Source organism: Schistocerca piceifrons, chromosome 1, assembly GCF_021461385.2.
Source record: "Schistocerca piceifrons isolate TAMUIC-IGC-003096 chromosome 1, iqSchPice1.1, whole genome shotgun sequence".
Lineage (NCBI taxonomy): Eukaryota > Metazoa > Arthropoda > Insecta > Orthoptera > Acrididae > Schistocerca > Schistocerca piceifrons.
In genome coordinates, this window is record NC_060138.1 from 843,265,878 (window position 1) to 843,288,467 (window position 22,590).

The window sequence follows — 22,590 nt, forward strand, 5'->3', positions numbered from 1 at the left end:
TTGGCAGGGCAATAAGGAACTGTGACTTGTACGGCATAGCAGTGTAGTACCAGTTACAGCACTATTCATACATTTATGTATCATGTTCTATGAAGGAGAGCCTTCAGAGATGTGAAGTGAGCCATATTATACACCAAATGACACAAGCAGCCACTTTGCTGTCATGTGCCTGTAGTACATAATCAACAAATTCTTGTGCTACTGAAGTAGTGGATTTATTTTTCTGGAGCCCATTTTGACTTCTGTATAGGATGATCTGTGCTGTAATGAATTTCTTTATTTATTCAGCCATTAGATGTCTTACAATTGACACATATTGTATTACTGCATATATGCCTTGTCTTTTTACCAGTAAAATGTCATTTATGAAGTGTACTCTACAATTTAGTTTTTACAATTTTTTTATTGTTCAAATTTTGGCCAGCAGATATAGTTTGGACTTTCTCATTGGTCATTACACAGAGGACCCTTTTCTGTATGCTAAGAACCTTCTTTATATTTACTGAGCATCCCCATACTTTCATTCCATATGACATAACTGATTTAGGGAGTGCAAAGTAAAACATTTTAAGGAGTTCAGTATAAACAAATCTGGCCTACTTCTCTAATGCACAGCAGATTTAAATTTAATTTACTACTTATGTTACAGATGTGTGCTGTGCATTTTTAGCTATCATGGAGGTGGAAAAGCAGAAATTTTACACATGCTATTTGCTTAAGTTTGTTCTCGTTGATTTTTAACATTAACTCATTATAGTTTATGTTGACTGTGTTCTGCAGCTTTTGATAAATCTTTGAAATTACATTTTCTAACTTGTGAAGCTGCTGTATAATTTATTTTAAATTGTTCAACCAGTTTGAATCAGAGAGCATTTTTCAGTACAAATTTTTGTAACACCTGTTGGCAGCTGAGGGTTTCAATTAATTATCATTTGTTCTAGAACCAGAATTCTGGCCAGAAAACATAAAAGTACGTCGATTTCGTTTCCCAAGACCATCAATGGAAGAGGGAGCAGAGCTCAACTAAACTAAGAAGAAAACCAGAAGAGCAAGAAATAAAAGCAGTCTTGTGGAATACAGAGGGAGTAAAAAGTGCTCTTAACCTAACACCAACAGACATTCTGCAAAACTCGGATCTTGCAATTCTAACAGAAACCTTCCTGATAGACAGCTGCCAACATAAAGATTTCTATAATTATCACCTAATGGCAAAGAAGGGAGAAAGAGGATGACCCATGGGAGGAATATCTATCCTACTGAAACCCTGGATGACGCCCACCAAAAAAATCATAAAACAAGAAAATAGTATGCTAATAGAAGCAGCAAACATAAATATAATTGCAGCCTATTTTAAACCACACACAAATGCTGTAGAAATAATTGACGAAATAGTCACACTCATCAAACAATGCGACAGCAAACCCACCATTATTGCAGGCGATCTCAACTGCAGAATAGACACAGAAAACTATAAAACAAAACTAGTCGTTGAAACACTAGAAGAAGATGGTTTCACCTTACTTAAGGATAGACAGATACCTACATACATATGCCACAATGGGAAGAGCACCATTGATATTGCATTAACAAGAGGAGACATAGAAGGAAGTATTCAACCAATATGGCATGACTCCATTACTCCTATACGAAAGCACATTCCAATGAAGATAAAAATAAATATAGTCACGTCACCACCAGCAAGAAAGACCCACCAAATCACACAAAGAAAAACTGATATAGAAAAATTAACAAACCAGCAAGAACAATTAACACAAATATAAACTTTCATAGAGGAAGGAGAACTTGAAAAAGCAACAGACCAAATCGAAGACCTCCTAAAAAATTCAGTGATACAAACAATCCCCAAACCAAGGAGGCCAAATTGTGGTTTGATGCTGAATGCTACAGCAAAAGGAACACTGTTCTAAGAACCCTCCACAAACTAAGAAACCAGCATGACGAGGAAACATACAAACTGTACGCAGAAGAGAGGAGAATCTACAAAAAGTTAATAGAAGAGAAGAAAAAAGAATACATAGAAAGGGAGGCAAAAAGAGAAGCGGATGAAGCAGAGAAAGACACATACGTAGCAGCAAGACCAAGAAAAATGGCTCATACACCAAATATAGACCTGAAGGAATGGGAAGACCACTTCAGTAAGATACTGAACAAACGAGGACTCAAAACACCCCCAAAGAAAGAGAAACAACATCAAACTAAGGAAAAAGACAATACATGGGAACCCCTAAATGAAGATGACGTGAAAGAAGTAATAAAAGCACTGAAGAACAAGAAAGCAGCAGGACCTGATAACATATATAATGAACATATAAAAGATGCAAAAGAGGCCCTCTAACACATATGGACCAAACTGTTTAACAAATGCCTGGAACTTGGAAGAATTCCGACACAATGGAGACACTCGACAATAAAAGTTCTCTACAAAGGTAGAGGAGACCCAATTGACCCAAACAAGTACAGAGGCATAGCCCTGGAAAATACTCAATTCAAGATGTTTTCAAAGATAATAACACAAAAAATCCAAGCCTCTGTGGACAGTCATCTCCCAGAACGACAAATGGGTTTCAGATCTGTAAGATCAACACTTGTGGCAGTCAGGCTTCTTCTAAACAACATCAATGATGCGCTACAAAAGAAACAAATGTTCTACACAGTGTTCATAGACTTTACCAAAGCCTTTGACCTATTGGAAAGAGAGCTCATAGTCCGAAAACTGGAAAACACAATGGGAGAAGATAGCGTATGGGCAAGAATAATCAAGTCAATCCTCGAATACAACTTAATTACAATATCAGACAACCTCTCTTTTTCGAACCCCATTCTGCAATCGAACGGAGTCTTACAGGGTGACCAAATGAGCCCTTTGCTGTACTTTCTTGCCACGGAAGAAGTACTCCAAATTGGAGAAAATGAAGAAGATGTGTATGTATATGCATACGCTGACGACATAGCCGTAGGTTCAATAGATATACAGAAGCTGCAGAGAATCATTGAGCAAATAGACAGATGGTGCAGTGAACACAAACTACACATAAATATAACAAAGACAGGAATGGTAATTTTCAGAAAAGGAGGCAAAACACCCAAGAATGCAGAAATCAGTATCAGAGGACAAAAAATAAAAATCTCATCAGACTTTAAATACCTAAGAGTGACATTGCAACCAACAGCCAAATGCTTCACAAAACATACATCAGAACGTGCAGCCCAAGCAATAATAGCAATACAGGACATCAAAAACATCCGCCTACTCAGTCTAGAAACAACCATGAAATTGTAACTCTTCAAGCTTTCCCGGCGATCTAATGACATCTTGGGTTGTCGGGTGTTCTGCCGAATATCAGCATCGTAATTGCACAATATTTCAGTCACGTAGCTCGTAACCTTCATCAGGTGCAACCTGAGACTGCTCCTCGAGTGGACCTGGTCCAGTATTTATGCCTATGGCCTTCCCCCTCCACCAACGGCTGCAGGCGCTTCCTCTGTGGTCCGCGCCCATTCCCTGCGACTTGCTGGAGCGTTGCTGCTCCGTTTTCCGTCCGCTGTGGTTCTAAGTGTTCCCTCTGTGGTCCGCGCCCACCAAACCTGCTCCTGGGGGTTTCATCTACGGTCTGGGGTACCAAGCATTCCCCCTGCGGTCCGCGCCCACTCACCACGACCTGTTGGAGCGTTGCCGCTCCGTTTTTCGTCCGCTGCGGCTCTGGATGCTCCCTCTGCGGTCCACGCCCACCAGTCCCACTTCGGTCTGGTGCGCCTGGCAGTCCGTCAGGGGCTCGTTTTCCATCCCCATGTCTCTGGTTCTTCTGTTTGTGTAGTGTTGCAGCTGGCCCCAGCTGGTTTTCGTAAAGATGACCTGGGGTTACGAAAACCAGGGATTTACAATATACCTTGTCAATGTGGCATGTCCTACATTGGCCAGACGACAAGAACTGTGGAGATCAGGTGCAAAGAACACCAGAGGCACACTAGATTAAGACAGGTGACTAAGTCAGCCATTGCTGAACACTGTCTAGAACTAAACCATGCCATGAAGTATGAGGATACCAAGATTCTAGCACAAACACCCAGATTTTGGGACAGTGTTATAAGAGAATCGATAGAAATTAAAATGGCTGACGATCTTATGAACTGTGACACAGGGTACCAGCTAAGCAGAGCCTGGGATCCGGCTCTGGAATTGTTAAAGGAGCAACAGGGCCAGCTGTAACACTACACAAACAGAAGAACCAGAGACATGGAGATGGAAAACGAGCCCCTGACGGACTGCCAGGTGCACCAGACCGAAGATGGAACACCCAGAAGTGGGACTGGTGGGCGCAGACCTCAGAGGGAACATCCAGAGCCGCAGTGGATGAAAAACGGAGCGGCAATGCTCCAACAGGTCGTGGTGAGCGGGCGCGGACCGCAGGGGGAACGCTTGGTACCCCAGACCGTAGATGAAACCCCCAGGAGCGGGTTTGGTGGGCGCAGACCGCAGAGGGAACACCTAGAACCGCAGCGGACAGAAAACGGAGCAGCAACGCTCCAGCAGGTCACAGGGAATGGGCGCGGACCACAGAGGAAGCACCTGCAGCCGTTGGTGGAGGGGGAAGGCCATAGGCATAAATACTGGACCAGGTCCACTCGAGGAGCAGTCTCAGGTCGCACCTGATGAAGGTTACGAGCTACATGACCGAAATATCATGCAAGTACGATGCTGATATCCGGCAGAACACCCAACAACCCAAGATGTAGCCATGAAATTATTCAACACAAAAATCTTGCCAATCCTGGCCTATGGGATGGAGGTTATATGGGACCACCTGACAGAAAAAAATCTAGAAACACTAGAAAAGGTAAAATCGACCGATCTAAAAAGAGCACTGTGTCTCTCAAAGACAACAAGATCTAGACTAGTGTACCTGCTAGCGAGAGAGACATTCCTAATTGAAGACATCAGACTTCGATATATGATGCCACACACCAGGGCTTCCAGAAAGCAACTCAAGATCGTGGAGGACAAACGAGAAAAAATATGGCCAGAGTTTTATGGCACCGAAGCAATGACGAATCGCGACATGTCGTAACTAGACTTTCTATTCACGGCTTTCATCATCTAATCTGCAAAAACAAAACTTATCACAACCCAACCGCAACATGTGTATGGGAACTGTGTAATGAAGCCTGTGAACAATATCACATAGAACTGTGCCGTAAAAGAGTGAAATCTATAAATGAATATGCAAAAATGTAAATGTAAAATGTTAAGCAAAGTAACTGTATATGGTTATTTGGCTGCAGTTTTATTAAATAAAAAATCATTTATTCTAGAGAAGCTGCACGGTCATCAATGGTATCTGTTCTTTCGAGAGCAGTTACTATCTTCATATATAGTTAAAGCCTACCCAGCCAGTGACCTGCATCTGTGCAAATTGTGCACAGGTTGCAGGAACCCTTATGGGAATCGTCACCTTAGTGTACGCGAGTAATGAGTGGATGGGCAAATATCTGTTAGGTACATTACATATGTAGATTGTGGACAGTTAGGAATGTGGGTCTCATGTGAAGCGTGCAAGGGATAAGTGCCTGCAGTCGCGCTATTCATCTGTGTGCTTGGTGGCTCAGATGGATAGAGTGCCTGCCACATAAGCAAGAGATCCTGGGTTTGAGTCCCAGCCAGGGCACACATTCTCAACTGTCCCCATCAAGAAATACCAACAACACCTGTTGACAGCTGAGGGTTTTGATTAATTATCATTTAATAGTGTGCATTTATGCATACATTGTAGGAATTCCCTCATGTATGAGTAGTATTTATTATTATTCTCATCTAATATTTTTACTTTTTGATAGTTCATTTAGTACAGTTTTATCAGATCAGATGCAGCACCTCTTACCCCACAGAATTTTACATTTTCCGGAAGTAGCTTGTGATTAACTAAATCAAAAACTTTTGATAGGTTGCAGAATATGCCAATGGCTGATTCTTTCCTGTCATGTGCCTGTAGTACATAATCAACAAATTCTTGTGCTACTGAAGTAGTGGATTTATTTTTATGGAGTCCATTTTGACTTCTGTATTGGATGATCTGTAGTGTAATGAAGTTTATTAATGTTATGCAGAAAGCGATCAAAGACTTTTTATATGAATGGTAGAGTATAAACAGGTTGTGACAAAGCAATTAGGGATACTTTTACTTCCCCTCTTGTTTTGTCATCTGTCTCCTTAAATTCATTTTTTCAATTTTAACTGATTACTGTTAACATATGTGAGGGTAAACTGCATTTTCATGAAAGAGAAAGGTTGGCCCTCAGTTTTAAGGAATATAACACAAGTTCTAATTATTTGCTTAGTTTTATGTATGTAATTGATTTCCTAATTTATTTTGACTTTTCCTAGTTAATACTTTCATTATAGAGTGAAATAAGTGATTGATTTGTAACTTAAATTCTATTGTTGATGTATAAACAAATATAAATTCTGTACTAATTGTAAACATTTGGAGTAAAAACTAATAGTATCCTTAAAGGATCTATTTGACTCTATTCAAAAACATGTTAGTAAAGCCATCCCTTAATTAATTCCAACGTAATTAACAGTTCTGTCAAAAGTATTGTTTGCATAACTATATTTGTTAATTTCATGATTTAAACAAATAATTCGGCCTAACCCTTGTAGTAGAAGAAACTGTTAAAAAGAACCGATTTTTCAATGTATTCAGTTAATTTAATGGGTTAAGTTTCAATTGTAATTTCTATAAATTTAACTTCAAACAATACGTAATTTTGCCACCTATTATTGTGAGGATATATAAGGGCCCGATTTTTGGTCCTGAGACAGTCAGTCCATGGCTCAGTTTCAGACGAGAAACCTGTGCTGATTAGAACAACAACAATGCTTCAACTTAACTGTGAAATAAGAGTTATACAATTAGGCTGTGAGTTAAAACAATGACAGTGTGTGCTCCATATGTACCTTTTTATTCTTCAAGAAATGTGAACTATGTGGTTAGGCTTTTACTGCTTGTAGATGTTCAACAGGAAACTATTGTAGCAGTATGTGGATGTTTGACTGCAATCTACTAATGAGCCTTATCAAAAGTTAAACAATAGTGCACTGGCCACATAACTGTGTATTATTGGGGGTTTGTGAACAGTGAAAGTAAAGTACTGTGAAATGCAAATATGTACCTGTCAGCTAAATCATTTAAAGTAGTCAGTGTTGTATTTCCACAACCCATTTTTCAGCCAATGTAGCAAAGCAGGATGTCAACACTGACAACAATCAATGAAGAAATAAAGCAGGGAACATTGTAACATGGTCAGTAGTTTCAAGGTTTTGTAGAGTTATCCTTTCTATTCAATGGTAACAGCCTCATACTTTTTGAACTCTCAGGATACAGTCGTTCTGAGATGGCTTCATAATCATATTGATCAGGTGTTTAACAATAAATTTAGATGACAGTCTGATAATCCTATTTGAGATACCATAGATGTCCATGGTCTTCATGTTTTTCAACTTATCTATGATTCTTGTTACTTCTTCCTTAGTTGCTGGGAACAGGTACATGTAATTAATTGGTGGACATCTTTTCTCTAGTAAAACATTTATAGCACTTTCTGTTACAATTGATATATCCTTTGTTAATATTTCTGTGTACAGTACATTTAATTGCATAGCCAATAAATGCTTTGGCTATAGTTTCTGGGTTTATTTGTGTATAACTGTTCCATCTGATTAGCTTGGAGCTACTGTTTTTATATGTTACCTGCCAGGTTTCTGAATTTATGGTCATCCGCATGTTTTTGCCATTTTGGCTAAATTGATAACAAGCTGTTCAGTAGCCATTTTGTTCACATGTAAGCACCAATAACATAGGATAATTCAGGATTAGCAGAAAAGCAGCTAATATGAAAAAGTCTACTGCACTTCCACTTACACTAATCAACTGCTTACATTCGAGCAGAATGAACAGTTGTATTAAATACATTAATATTTGTTGAAAGAAGACAGCAATCACCACTAAAACAGAATAACTATCTACACTATTTAACATAAACACAGCTTTCTCATTCTTTATTGTCTTTTTAAAGAACAGTAATGTCAAAGATAATCCAGTCACAAAAATAAAACAAATAAAGGAGCTGTTATTCACCTGTTTAATTCTCAACACTCCACCCTCAAAATGGTGTCTAAAAATCAACCCTAATCATGTATATCATTATGAATTATTCTCATTATGTAAAATATTCCTATAATGACATCCATTAATATTCTGATTCAGTGGCTTTGTTAAGAAGTCTGCTTGACTTTTACCTATTGAAATGTATCAAATGTCAATCATTCCATCCATTACTTTCTACATGGTGAAATGGTGTTTTACAGCAATATGTTGTTCTCATTTTATCTGTATGATTCTTGGAGTGTATAATGCTGCTTGATTATGACAACATACACACACGTTTACTTTATTTATTGCATTTCATTTATTTAAGATCTAAGCTCTTTAATAATTCTCTCATCCGTACCACTACCCTTTGACAGGCTACCACTGACACATATTCTGTTTCCACTGTTGTTAATGCAGTTGCAGTATGTTTCAATCTTTGCCATTACATTAAAGATCTTGCCAATATTATCATATATCTGGTAATATTTTTACAATCATCTATACAAGTAGCCCAGACAGCATCAGTGAATGCTTCAAGTATTTGACAAATGGGATAATATTTGAGTTTAAAATGTCCTGTTTCCTTCATTCCGATGATTCGCATTAAATTTTGATGATATTGTGACATCTTTTCCACTGGTCAAATCCTCTATGAAAGGTAAGGCATCCACCAATAAACTTGTGATAGAGAAGAATTTTATCTTCACCATAACACTTCTCATTAGGAAACCTGGTTTCATTTCCACCTGTCATCACACGGGTTTATGTCACCTTTTTCACAGTCTAACGCCAGGACTATTTCATTTGTTATCATGCTGTTTAACTGTACTCTTATTGACATACATCATTCAACAATCCCACAAGTCAAGTGATTTTGAGTTAAATTCATTATTTCTCAATATGTTTATCAGTATTCTGTCATCTGCATATAGCTTTACATTTCTGTTGAGTTTTAATCTGCAGTCTTCCAGATTTGTCATAGATCTCACAACCTTCATTTTAGAAAATAGCCTTTCTATCATTTTAATGGGTTGCCTCACAGATAAGATTGCATTGTTAGTTACAACAGGCAGAAGATGTGCTTTTTCAGGGTGTATACGTGGACAAGGAAAAAAAAAACTCCCGGGTTTTTCCTGGAATTCCCGGTTGAAAGTACACTTTCTCCCGGGTGAAAACACGCCTTTTCCATGTTAAGTGACAGTATATTTTCCCTTGTCAACCTTTGAATGGTTATGGTATTATACATGGGAGTAAAATTTCCTGCCACTTTAGAAAACGAAACTCAGGGAAAAAGACACGAAACTCAGGGAAAAAGACACGTTTTGGAAATATCTTTGATGTGCAGCAACCTGTTCGCTGCGTATTTTCGTATTACGAAAGTATACACTGGAATTCCACCAAACACCGCATGTTACTTTCCGAATCATTGAAATCGAGATTGCAATGCACTTTTGTTAGTCAGTCATAGATCAGGTCACGTGATCTCGCCAGCCGATGGCAGCGGATATTCAGAGCATAGGACACGTGATGTAGTCAGCCAACAGCAACATCACTGTTATGTAGCACGAACACACAAAAAGGGAAAGTTAATAGTTTAAATTAATAGTGTTCCTACAAAGAAAGCAAAGTTTTCACATATAATATTGGTCTCAAGCTGCAAGAGAAGCTATGGTTTCGCATATAATGTTGATCTTTTTTGCGCATGTTACACTTTAAAATATATCACACAAATGTGCCAGTAAAATTTTTAGCAATTACATAAATGTCTGATCTTCAAGGCTCGAAATTCTTCTAAATGGCTTGTCATCAAAGAGTTGATTTATAAATGAGAGTCAAATCCTCTGAGATACACGGTACATTCTTGCACATAGTTCAACTTACGTAAAAGGATATTTACTTTAAACGTAATGCTTTTCAAACCACTATCACTATTCGCAATATTTTCCCGCGACCTGTTAGAAATAGGTTCGTTTCAGCAGTTGCCAGAGAGCGCAGATAACAGGCGACATGCACAGCTTTCATGACGAAAAAAAGCCCGTATGTACGTACATGTAAAACATTGAAAGATCATACATTATGACGTAAAAGAAACAAGACATCAGAGGATACTCCAAAAGCATCAGAATTTTGTGAACCATATTAAAGTGTGCTCATTTAAAGTGCATAGTGCACATTCGTATGTCCGGATTCCCAATGAAATAAACCTCGACCTGATATTAAGCTTTTCAGTGTGGTTTTTGGGATGTAAATATTCTTGGAGCACCAGTGCTGTATGATCTCATGTTTGGTTCTTTATTATGGCATAATGCCATACGTGCTAGAAAATGAAAACATGCACTTGAAATGCAGCGAACAGTTGAAACTAGCCAGTACTGGGGAATAAAACATTCCGTTTCAAATACATTGACTGCCTCTGCCGAAAAGGTTAATAAAAGTCAAATTTCTTTAGCAAAAAGACAAAAATAACTTCATTGTTCTGCAAGGCGATTAATGCTTGACTGTCAGAAAGGTAGAAATAAAATAAAATATGAAACTAATAATATATTTTAGCCTTCCATAATTATGTGAATGTATTTTAGTTCACTTGATAGCTCCCGGCCACAGATATCCGTTTTGTTTTCATATGACGTGTGAGTAAAAGAAGGGGAAACCTAATCACTAAATGTAAACAAAGGTCACGTGGAGACTACCCACTATTACTCAGACTGCTCAGCGCATCAGCCCCGGATCTATGATATATGCGAACCAGGTCAATACTAAAAAAATCGAATTTTCAAAAATATGTTCATCTTGGGGCGCACATCTTTCTGGAGAGTCTAAAACATACGTCTTCGAGGAAATGTAATTATTTGGCCTTAAGTATACCAAAGTGCAGTGCCACGCCTCTTCATAAAGCATTCTTCTACCGCATGTCACTGTATTTCGCTCTGTGGAATTGAAAAATGTATATTTTGTAATGGTTGCCACCAAACTATATTCAGGAGAGTGGAAACTGAAATGTCCTGTGCTGCCTCTCCTGCTCACAGTCGACCGGTTTGACAGCCTGTCCCTCTTATATATGAGATTATTTGCAAATTTGTAATCGGAAGAAGAAGAACTCCTCAGAAAATTTGAACTCTTTATTGCCTATTAGCTATTAACTTGCTGTTTTGTGTGACATAAAATTAAATATAGGATACATAAAACCAATAAAGACAAGAGATAAGCAATAAATTACACATTGCTTCAATCCTTAGCTCCTAGCATTTTTTCTCACTAATCTTGCTACAGCTTTACAATGGCATGCTTTTCTTTCTGCGAAAGAATCTATTACCTCATCAAAGTTCGTCAAACGCGTTGCTACATGAAAAATCGAAATATCGTTATCTAAAACTGAAAAAGCTGTTAACACAAATACTACCCAAGGCTGGTGCGGTTTCTCGATCTGATTACGTATATTTTGTCACTGTCTGCTAGATAAAACAAAATTGGCCTTTCTAATATGGCAGCAATTTTGTAACACACACCAAATAAAAGAGACTGTATTGGCACAAATGGTCTTTTTTGTAACACGACAGAATATAATTCACGAAGTACCAATATCAAATGCCTATTAGGCCTACTACAAGCAAAAAGCTTTATGTTAGGAAATAGTTTCACATTTCATTCATACGCACCAGTTTCTCAAGCATGAAATCGAAAAGTAGTATTACGAAATTTTTATATAAATTTGGAATCGTCTTATTCTTCCATAATTTGTGTGATGTACCCGTTTCTTCTCCTTCCTTGTCCTTACAAACAATCTTGTCGTCACCAATTCTGTAGCTATTCCTGCCATTGTCAAACTTGGTTCGCCGATTAATTTCACTAAATCTGCCAGAATCACAGGTTTAATTATCCCGCGGTTATTTTCCTGTTTGTCATTATTACGTGTTCGTACAACACGTTTTCCACGTTACTTCCAGAATAGAACTTAACCGGCTGCTAGCCGGGGACTGTACTGTTGGTCCTTACTACTGTAGTGATCTGGTCAAAAATTTTCTGTCAAAATTTCATTTACTTGTATACACCGAGAAGATAATACGTAATCTTTCTCACCTGTTACTCCTGTCAGTCGTTTATTTCCATTCTGGTAGTCTGAATCTATGGATTTGGCTAGTACTTATAACAACGCTGATCATTTGCAAACCCAACCAACCACATAATCAGACAGCGATTGGCATTCATCCTTTCGGTTTTACTCCGCTCAACTCTTATAGCCCAGTCCCCTTTTGTCTGCGGAAATAAACTTAAAATGGGTTCAAAAACCAACAGGGAAGCGTTTCAAAATCATATGAATAATCAATAGACAAACATGCGCTGGATGCTAGGCGCTTTGTAAAACAAGTTTTTTTTCCTCAAGAATATGAATTTGGCGCCCCCTTTTCCCGGTAGGATCTAGCTGCTTGCTGTGACTGCTTACACAGCTAACAGCCACATTCCTATAGCCAGAAGGGAGAATCTACTACTCAAACGCGACTCAACTGCACATGCGCATGAGTCCGCTCGTAACTGATAAACGAATCTAACGTAAACAGTTGTGACTTCACGCTCATTGGAGGCAATTTGTTGTTATGAAGCATTACAGTCTTCCTAAAGCCTTTGACACATTTTGCAGTTGGCAGACGTTTGCATGAGCACTGTTTGTCATTGTGTATGGCGCATTTCCTTTGCAATTTAAGTTATTTTCGTTTTTTCTCTCGTTTGTTTTATTGTTGAAGTATTATTCTGCAGTAGCGGAGTACAGTAATATCCTTTGTTAGAGTTTCGGTTATTACCAGTCAAAATTGCAAAAATTTAACTGAAAACTAAAACAATGAAAAATTCCCGGAATTCTAAAAAAATGCCGGGTTTTTCCCGGTTTTCTCCCAAATGAAAAAATTCCCAGGTTTTTCCCAGATCTCCCGGTTGTCCCGGGTCATATACACCCTGTTTGTTGGTGCTGAACATTTTAGGAATTTTGATTGAGATAAGCTCATGGAGCAATGTTCTTCTTTGGCATGCCAATGTGAAAGTGTGGGAAGTGCGCACAGAATCTCCTAAGTGAAAAATCCATGCAATATGCACATTTATTTATATATAAAATCTAACTTAGGAATTATCCTTCATGTGAAACCATATGTACAAGATCATGTGCCAATTTAATGTTATAGAGTCGCATATTTTACTGTTTATATAATTTCTGTGCAGTCTTTCATTGGTTGTATCAGTACTCATTTGTACTGTGATATATTGCAAAATTTTGAACATTTACAAGTGCCATGATAAACTCATAAAATTAACATATCTCTCCAAAAATTCAATGAATATTTTATTGAATCAGTTAAGAAGTAGGGAATGCTATTGTCAAATCTGATATTAATTTATCAGAGATTCTTTCAAAAAATGTTTGTAAACCACCGGCTAATGAGGTATGTGCCTTATCTGAGGCCTTCCTTATCCTCGTCCTAAGAATAATAAAACAACTAAAACCATCAGACAGTGTAGATATATATGACATATGTTGCAACATATTAAAGAAAGTACTAAATTGTATTGTGTGTTCTTTGACATACTGTGTAAACAAGTGTATATCTGAGGTACATTTTCCTGATGAGCTGAAAGTGTCTAGGATAGTTCCAGTATATGAAAAAGGAGATACTAACTCATCATCAAGTTACAATCCAATTTCCATAGTTGCAGTCTTTTTCTAAAGTTCTGGAATGTGTAATTTATCAACAGTTATCTGTTTACTTTGAAAATCTAGGAATAATTAGTGAATCATAGTATGGTCTTAGGAAATGGTTGTCAACTGTTGCTGGTATAGACCCTGTAGTCAAATACACACAAGTATTTGAGGATAAGGGCTTTGTTCAAGTCACTTTTTGTGAACAGTAAGTAAAGCATTTGACTGTGTAATTCCATGGCATTGAATGAAACTGCCTTAAACTATTAAAATCATATCTACAGAACCATAGGAAGTTTACTGTGTTGGCAATGAAATGTCAAATATAGAACAAGTTAAGGTAGGTGTTCCACAAGGAACCATACTGGGACCTTTTTTTTAATGATTAATGAACTGCTATCATTTATAAAGTGTGGTACAGTGCTATATGCAGATGATACAACTTTTCACCGCTGTATTAATAATCTCAGCAGCCTTAAAAGCTGTGTTGTGAAGACAATGGATCAAGTATCCAACTGGTTTAAGGCAAATGGATTCTTACTGAATGATAACAAAACACAGCACATGGTTTTTAATCTAAAAGGCAAGCTTCTGTCAGGTGTTGTGTTACGTTTTTGAGGGTATATTTAGATGCTAAACTATCTTGGGGTTATCATGTACAATATATTAGTGATAAGTTGCCAAGAGTAATCTATATGTTAAGGCAACATGGATTGTGTACCCAAAAAGTATGTTAGAACAGCCTATTTTTCTTAATACTTCAGAAGAAAACTGGTTCTTCTTATAAGGCAGACCTTAAACCACTATTTTTTGAACAGAAGATCATGACTGTAATAAACTTATACATATACTACATTTTAAAGTACACAAAAAGAAGTTACCAGATAAAAAATATAGAGAAAATGTACATTGTTACAATGCAAGAGGAAAGAGTTGCATTTACACTCCATACCACAGATTGTCAAAATCACTGAACAGCTGTGAACTTAAAGGGCACAAATTATTTAGTAAGATTGCACAATCTGTACAAGAATTACCTGAACAAGCATTCAAACAAATAATGTATGACTGGTTAGTTACCCACCCATTCTATGATGTAAATGAGTATTTCTGCTATAATATAATATTATGACACTAATAACAAGCCTTTTGTTTTTTTTAAATTATCAGTTGTATTTTATTATATGTGTGACATTGTCTACTGTTGAAATGGCTGAATGATAAAATTATTATTATTGTTGTTATCATTATTTGTAGGCTAAAACTTAATTGTGCTCTTTTAAAATTTGTGAGAACAGTAGTCCTATGCTCATTCAGCACAATCATTCTCTAATTCCATTGTATAATTATCTGAGAAATAGGTTATTTTGAGAATTTTTGGATGATTACTGAACTATATTTTTGTAAGTTACCAGTACAAATGTTTTGGATATGTAATTTACTTTGTAGGAAATCGGCGTTTGTGGTTCACAGTTGTGCCAAAGAATAGATCACGACTGAACTTTATTGTATATCAAAGCAAATAAACATGCATTTTTGAGAATTTTCAGAAGCTACCATTGGCCTTTGCAAAATCTACAAGCAATTTGTAGCAAATCAGTGGTTGTGATTTAGTTACTGTAGTAGATTTTCTAATATATTTTGTTACACATAGTTTTGCTTTAAAGAGGTATAGCTCTATATATTATCTGCAACTCTGTTTTCGAGTTTGCTAACAACTGTAATTAGCACAAAAGATTTTAGGAAACTAGTAGTTTTTACCACAGGTTTTTGTGTTGCCTTAGAAATCTCATTTTGTGCATTTTCTTCAATTCTTAATAGGAACTTTTTAGATAAGCAGGCTAAAAGATAATGAGCGGGTCTTGTAGTACACTGCACCAACCAAAATGCAGCATTACAATGAATGCTGTTCTCACACACAGGATGAGTTGGTCGATGTTTGTAAGTAGCTGGAAATTGCCCTGACTACTGTTAAATGATTGGCAGCTGCTAGGAATCAATGTATTGGAGGAGCTCTCGAGAGTCATGTACCTGTGATACCTAAACCTAAGGTACCTTAAGTACTATCTTCTCCCATGGATCCTGTCTCCTCTACAGAAAGTACAGGATTTGTCATTACTCATCCACTTGACTTAGTGGCATGTCTATGGTAGTTCTAGGTGTTCTGTACAAGGTGGACAGTGACAAGAGAGGGCTAAGGGTGTTGTATCAATCCCCCTAATGAACAAGTCTGAGGTGCTGTCTTTCACTGAAACTGAAACTGAGCCAGTGGGTCTCACTTCACCTGTTTTGGGGAAACCTGTTTTGTCTGGTGGCAGGGGAAGGCAAACACATAAGAGTAGAGGTCCATTGATCATCAGCAGTTCAAATACACTCCTGGAAATTGAAATAAGAACACCGTGAATTCATTGTCCCAGGAGGGGGAAACTTTATTGACACATTCCTGGGGTCAGATACATCACATGATCACACTGACAGAACCACAGGCACGTAGACACAGGCAACAGAGCATGCACAATGTCGGCACTAGTACAGTGTATATCCACCTTTCGCAGCAATGCAGGCTGCTATTCTCCCATGGAGACGATCGTAGAGATGCTGGATGTAGTCCTGTGGAACGGCTTGCCATGCCATTTCCACCTGGCGCCTCAGTTGGACCAGCGTTCGTGCTGGACGTGCAGGCCGCGTGAGACGACGCTTCATCCAGTCCCAAACATGCTCAATGGGGGACAGATCCGGAGATCTTGCTGGCCAGGGTAGTTGACTTACACCTTCTAGAGCACGTTGGGTGGCACGGTGTACATGCGGACGTGCATTGTCCTGTTGGAACAGCAAGTTCCCTTGCCGGTCTAGGAATGGTAGAACGATGGGTTCGATGACGGTTTGGATGTACCGTGCACTATTCAGTGTCCCCTCGACGATCACCAGTGGTGTACAGCCAGTGTAGGAGATCGCTCCCCACACCATGATGCCGGGTGTTGGCCCTGTGTGCCTCGGTCGTAGGCAGTCCTGGTTGTGGCGCTCACCTGCACGGCGCCAAACACGCATACGACCATCATTGGCACCAAGGCAGAAGCGACTCTCATCGCTGAAGACGACACGTCTCCATTCGTCCCTCCATTCACGCCTGTCGCGACACCACTGGAGGCGGGCTGCACGATGTTGGGGCGTGAGCGGAAGACGGCCTAACGGTGTGCGGGACCGTAGCCCAGCTTCATGGAGACGGTTGCGAATGGTCCTCGCCGATACCCCAGGAGCAACAGTGTCCCTAATTTGCTGGGAAGTGGCGGTGCGGTCCCCTACGGCACTGCGTGGGATCCTACGGTCTTGGCGTGCATCCGTGCGTCGCTGCGGTCCGGTCCCAGGTCGACGAGCACGTGCACCTTCCGCCGACCACTGGCGACAACATCGATGTACTGTGGAGACCTCACGCCCCACGTGTTGAGCAATTCGGCGGTACGTCCACCCGGCCTCCCGCATGCCCACTATACGCCCTCGCTCAAAGTCCGTCAACTGCACATACGGTTCACGTCCACGCTGTCGCGGCATGCTGCCAGTGTTAAAGACTGCGATGGAGCTCCGTATGCCACGGCAAACTGGCTGACACTGACGGCGGCGGTGCACAAATGCTGCGCAGCTAGCGCCATTCGACGGCCAACACCGCGGTTCCTGGTGTGTCCGCTGCGCCGTGCGTGTGATCATTGCTTGTACAGCCCTCTCGCAGTGTCCGGAGCAAGTATGGTGGGTCTGACACACCGGTGTCAATGTGTTCTTTTTTCCATTTCCAGGAGTGTATATGGCGAATGATGGTACCCTTAGGGAAATGGCAGCAAGGGACAAGGAAGAACATCAGGTTCACTCAGTGTGCATGCCTGGGAGCCTCATTCATCATGCTGAACGGGCTACTCCAGCAGCCATTGAGGGAACAGAGTACAATGAACTGCAGACTGTGGTGCATATGGAACAAATGGTGCCTGTTGTATGGGCTCCAAGGTCATTCTTGGGTCATTCCAGTGACTGGTAGAGAAGACTGAGAAGACAAGCCTCGCACATGGAGTATCAAAAAAGCCCACAATTTGCAGCATTGTCCCCAGAATTGAACATGGACCTTTGGTTCTGAGTTGAGTGGAAGGACTGAACCAGAGACTTCGAAAGTTCTGTGACAAGCTAGGCTGCAATTTCCTGGACTTGAACCATAGGGTAGAGAACTGTTCTGAGTCGAGTGGAAGGACTGAACCACAGACTTCAAAAGTTCTGTGACAAGCTAGGCTGCAATTTCCTGGACTTGAACCATAGGGTAGAGAACTGTAGGATCCCCTTAATGGGACAGACGTGCACTACACATCTGAGGCTGCTGCTGGTAGATGACTGTGTGTGGAGTGCACACAAGTGTTTTTTAGATTAGATAGATAGCTGTAGGAAACCCAAAAGCGTCAATGGAGGATTAAAAGAAATGCGTCCCACAGGTGAGAGTATTAAAGTCCTAATGGTAAACTGCCAAAGCATTCACAACAAAGTGCCAGCATTTGAAGCACTCTCGAAAAGCAGTGCAGCTCACACAATACTAGGTACAGAAAGCTGGCTGAAATCTGAAATTGATGGTAGTGAGATTTCTGGGAAAAATTTAAGTGTATTTCGAAAGGATAGGTAAATGGGAAATTGAGGTGGTTTATTTGACAGAGTAAACAAGAAATGAATGTCTGCAGAGGTAGAAATTGAAGCTGCATGTGAGACTGTTTGGACAAGGCTCAGTATCAGGGGTGGGCATAAAACAATAATTCAATACTCGCCCACCAGGCTCATCTCTTGATGTATCCAAAAACTTTAGAGAAAACCTCAGTTCAGTTGTATGTAAGTTTGCCAGTCATACTGTAATCATTGGTGGAGACTTCAATCATCCAACAATTAATTGGGAAAATTACAATTTTGTTTGTGGTTGCTGTGATAAGACATACTGTGAAACTTTACTACATGCTTTCTCTGAAAACTACCTAGAACAGATAGTTAGGAACCCCACTCATTATGGAAATATATTGGATCTAATATCAACAAATAGATCTGACCTCTTTGAGGATGTCTGCATTGAAAATGGTATCAATGACCATGATGCGGTTGTGGCAACAATGATTACCAAACTATAAAGTACAACTAAAACAAGCAGAAAGATATATATGTTCACTAAATTAGATAAAAAATCATTAGTGTCTTATCTCAGTGAGAAACCTGAAACTTTCAGCATAGGGCAGGAGCATGTAGAGGAGCTCTGGCTCAATTTTAAAAGAATAGTTGACTGTGTACCGGATAGATATGTACCTAGTAAAATATTTCATAATGGGATGGAACCTCCATAGTATACAGTCACTGTAAAGTACTTCTAAGGAAACAGAGCTTTTTGCACAATATGAGTAAAACAAAGTGTACATCTATAGACAGAGAGATGCTGAATGAAACACATTTGGCTGTCAAGAGAGCAATTCAAGATGCCTTCAATAACTATCATAACAGAATATTGTCAAGTGATATTTCACAAAACCCAATCAAATTCTGGTCATGTGTAAAGGCTGTTAGTGGCACCAATGTTAGTGTCCAGTCCCTTGTGAATGATACAGGACCTGAAATTGAGGATAGGAATGTAAAAGTTGAAATGCTTAGCTCAATTTTCAAATGTCCCTTTACAAAGGAAAACTCAAAAGAATTGCCCCAGTTTAATCCTCACACCACTGGAAAGCTGAATGAAATCATATTAGTGTCAGTGGTGTTGAGAAACATTTGAAATTGAAACTGAAGAAAGCTCCAGGTCCTGCCAGATCTATACTGAGTTTGTGGCTGAGTTAGCCCCTCTTCTAACTATAAACTATCATAGATCCCTTGAACAAAAATCCATGCCCTGTTCGTAGAAAAAGGCACTGGTCACATCTGTCTACAAGAAGGATTAGTAGAAATTAATCACAAGACTACCATCTAATATCCTTGATATCAATTTGTTGTAGAATCTTAGAACATATTCTTAGCTGAAACATAATGAGGCATCTTGAAGAGAATGACCTCCTCAATGCACGGATTTTGAAAGCATGAATTGTGTAAAAACTCAAATCACACTTTTCACACAAGACATACTGGAAGCTTTGGATCAAGACAGTAATGTAGTATTTCTTGATATCTGAGAAGCATATGATTCAGTGCCACACATTATTGTCAAACATATGATCATATGGGGTTTCAAGTGAAATTTGTGGCTAGATAGAGGACTTTTTGGTTGGGAAGATGCAGCATGTTATCTGGGGTGGACAGTCATCATCAGAGGTAGAAGTAACTGTGGGAGTGCACCAGGGCAGTGGGTTGTTACCCTTTCTGTTCATGTTGTATATTATTGACCTTGAAGATAATACTAATAGTAAAATCAGGCTTTTTGGAAGTGATGCAATTATTTATAATGGATATCTGAAAGAGGCTACATAAATATTCAGTCTTATCTGGATAAGATTTTGAAGCGGTGCAGAGATTGTAAAGTTGCTTTAAATGTTCAGAAATGTAAAATTGACTACTTTACAAAATGAAAAAAAAGTGGTATCCTGTGACTATAACAGCAATGAGCCATTCTTTGAATAGTACAACTCATACAAATACCTGGGTGTAAGAACACACTGTAGGGGTATGAGATGGAATGATCACATAGGTTCAGCTGTTGGTAAGGCATGTGGTTAAACTTTGGTTTATTGGTAGAATACTGGGGAAGTGCAATCAATCTATGAAGGAGATTGTTTAAAAATAACTCAAGTGTGTGGGACCTGTACCAGATAGGACTAACAGAGAATATTGAATGTATACAGAGAAGGTCAGCATGAATGGTTGTAGGTTCATGTACTATGTGGGAGAGTGTTACAGTGACCCTGGAAGATAGAAGTAAACTATTCTGAGAAAGTCTGTTAACAAAGTTTCAGGAACCATCTTTAAATGATTACTCTAGGAATATATTACAACCCCCTATGTATCACTCACATAGGTATTAGAGTAAAAGATTAGAATAATTACCGCAAACACAGAGGCATTCAAACAATCACTATTCCCAAGCTCCATACGTGAATGGAATAGGGAGAAACCCCAATAACTGGTACAATGGGATGTACCCTCTGCCATGTACCTCGCAGTATTTGCAGATGTAGAAGATTGAATGGTTGATCTGAGGCAACAATAATAAATTTTTAACTACAGATTCTTTAGCCGTACCTTCATTGTCAATTAGTTTTGCCCTTAATGTACATTTCCCCACAGCTTTCTGTTTTTCTGCCATCAGTTAAAGTTATGTTTTCAACTAAAATATTCTTATAAACAGCTGAAAAATAATTTTCATGTGGTTCACCAGTAAGCACAATTCTCTCCACTTAGTTTCTCAATGCTGTGTTTGTTCCCACAATCTCTACACAGTTCACAAATTGTCTAAGTGTTGTTAAAAGAACATATTTTCTGTCATTGGAATTCGCAAACACAGTTAATGTTTTCCAGATGCATTCCTCAAAAGTACCTGGTCAGTATTGGCAAATGTTTTGTTTATGCCGTGCAGGTGAGTTCTAGAAGAGCTAATTGACACTAATGCCATTTTCTATCTTTTTATTATCACTCCTGGGCCCACAACTATTCTTGGAGTAGAGTATACAGTCACATTAGGTAATAAGACTGATTGAAAGAAGAGAAGCAGCATAGACCACCAAAACAGAGAAACTAACTATACTTTTAACAACCTACATCAAATACAGACATCAGAAGGGTGCCTATGGATTACATAACAGTAAAATACAACACTGATATTTTGTAAGCCATATCCTTTTTAGACTGATTCCACTATCCCAGTACTCTAACAATGAACTGATGACTGCCACCTACTTTATCTATGTAACCAAACTATTTCATATTTCCACAGATTGGTACACCTAGATATTAGTACCTGTTGACTGATTCCAATTGATATTGTAGTTGTAAGGTATTACATTTTTGTATTTTGTGAAATGTACAATTTCGCATTTCTGAACATTTAAAGCAGGTGGCCAATATTTGCACCACTTTAAAATATTATCAGAATCTGACTTTTCAAATGTAACTTCATTATACGTAACTGCATCATTTGCAAATTCTGAAGTTAATCGTAACACTGTCTATCGCACCATTAATATCAAATATGAACAGGAATGGGCCCGCATTCTTCCCTGTGGCATGTCTGGAGTTATTTCAACATCAATTATTCTAAATCCCAGATAAAGTGCTGCATTGTCCCTACCAAGAGATACTCAATCATCATAAATTTCATTTGACATCCCAAATTATCATACTTTTGTTAATAAGAGTTGTCATGATATTGCATGAAATTGGGTCAGGCACTTTTCGGAAGCCAAGAAATACTACACCCTTCTGATTGCCATGATCCAAGACTTTCAGAATGCCATATAAGAAAAGTGAATGCGAGATTTTGTACGACTGATGTTCTTGGAAATACATACTGCTTGAGATGGAGGAGTTCATTCTGTTCAAGATACATCATAAAATATGTATCAGAATGTGTTCTAAGCTTCTTCTGCAGATAGATGATAATGATACTGAATTAGTACTGTGGATCATTTCTGCTACCCTTCTTGTAGTCAAGGTTGTCTTGTGCTTCTTCCAGTTCCTGGGCACAATTTTTTATTTGTTGGTCCTACAGTATATTACATATAAAAGAGGGCTGAGTCAGTTGTAAATTGTGTG

At 38.8% G+C, this 22,590-nt stretch overlaps 1 protein-coding gene across 2 annotated transcripts in view; it reads right to left on the reverse strand.

The window, feature by feature from the left end:
• LOC124790981 (matrix metalloproteinase-14-like) overlaps positions 1-22,590 on the reverse strand; it is a 121,937-nt gene that overhangs the window by 13,384 nt on the left and 85,963 nt on the right. The window lies entirely within an intron of this gene.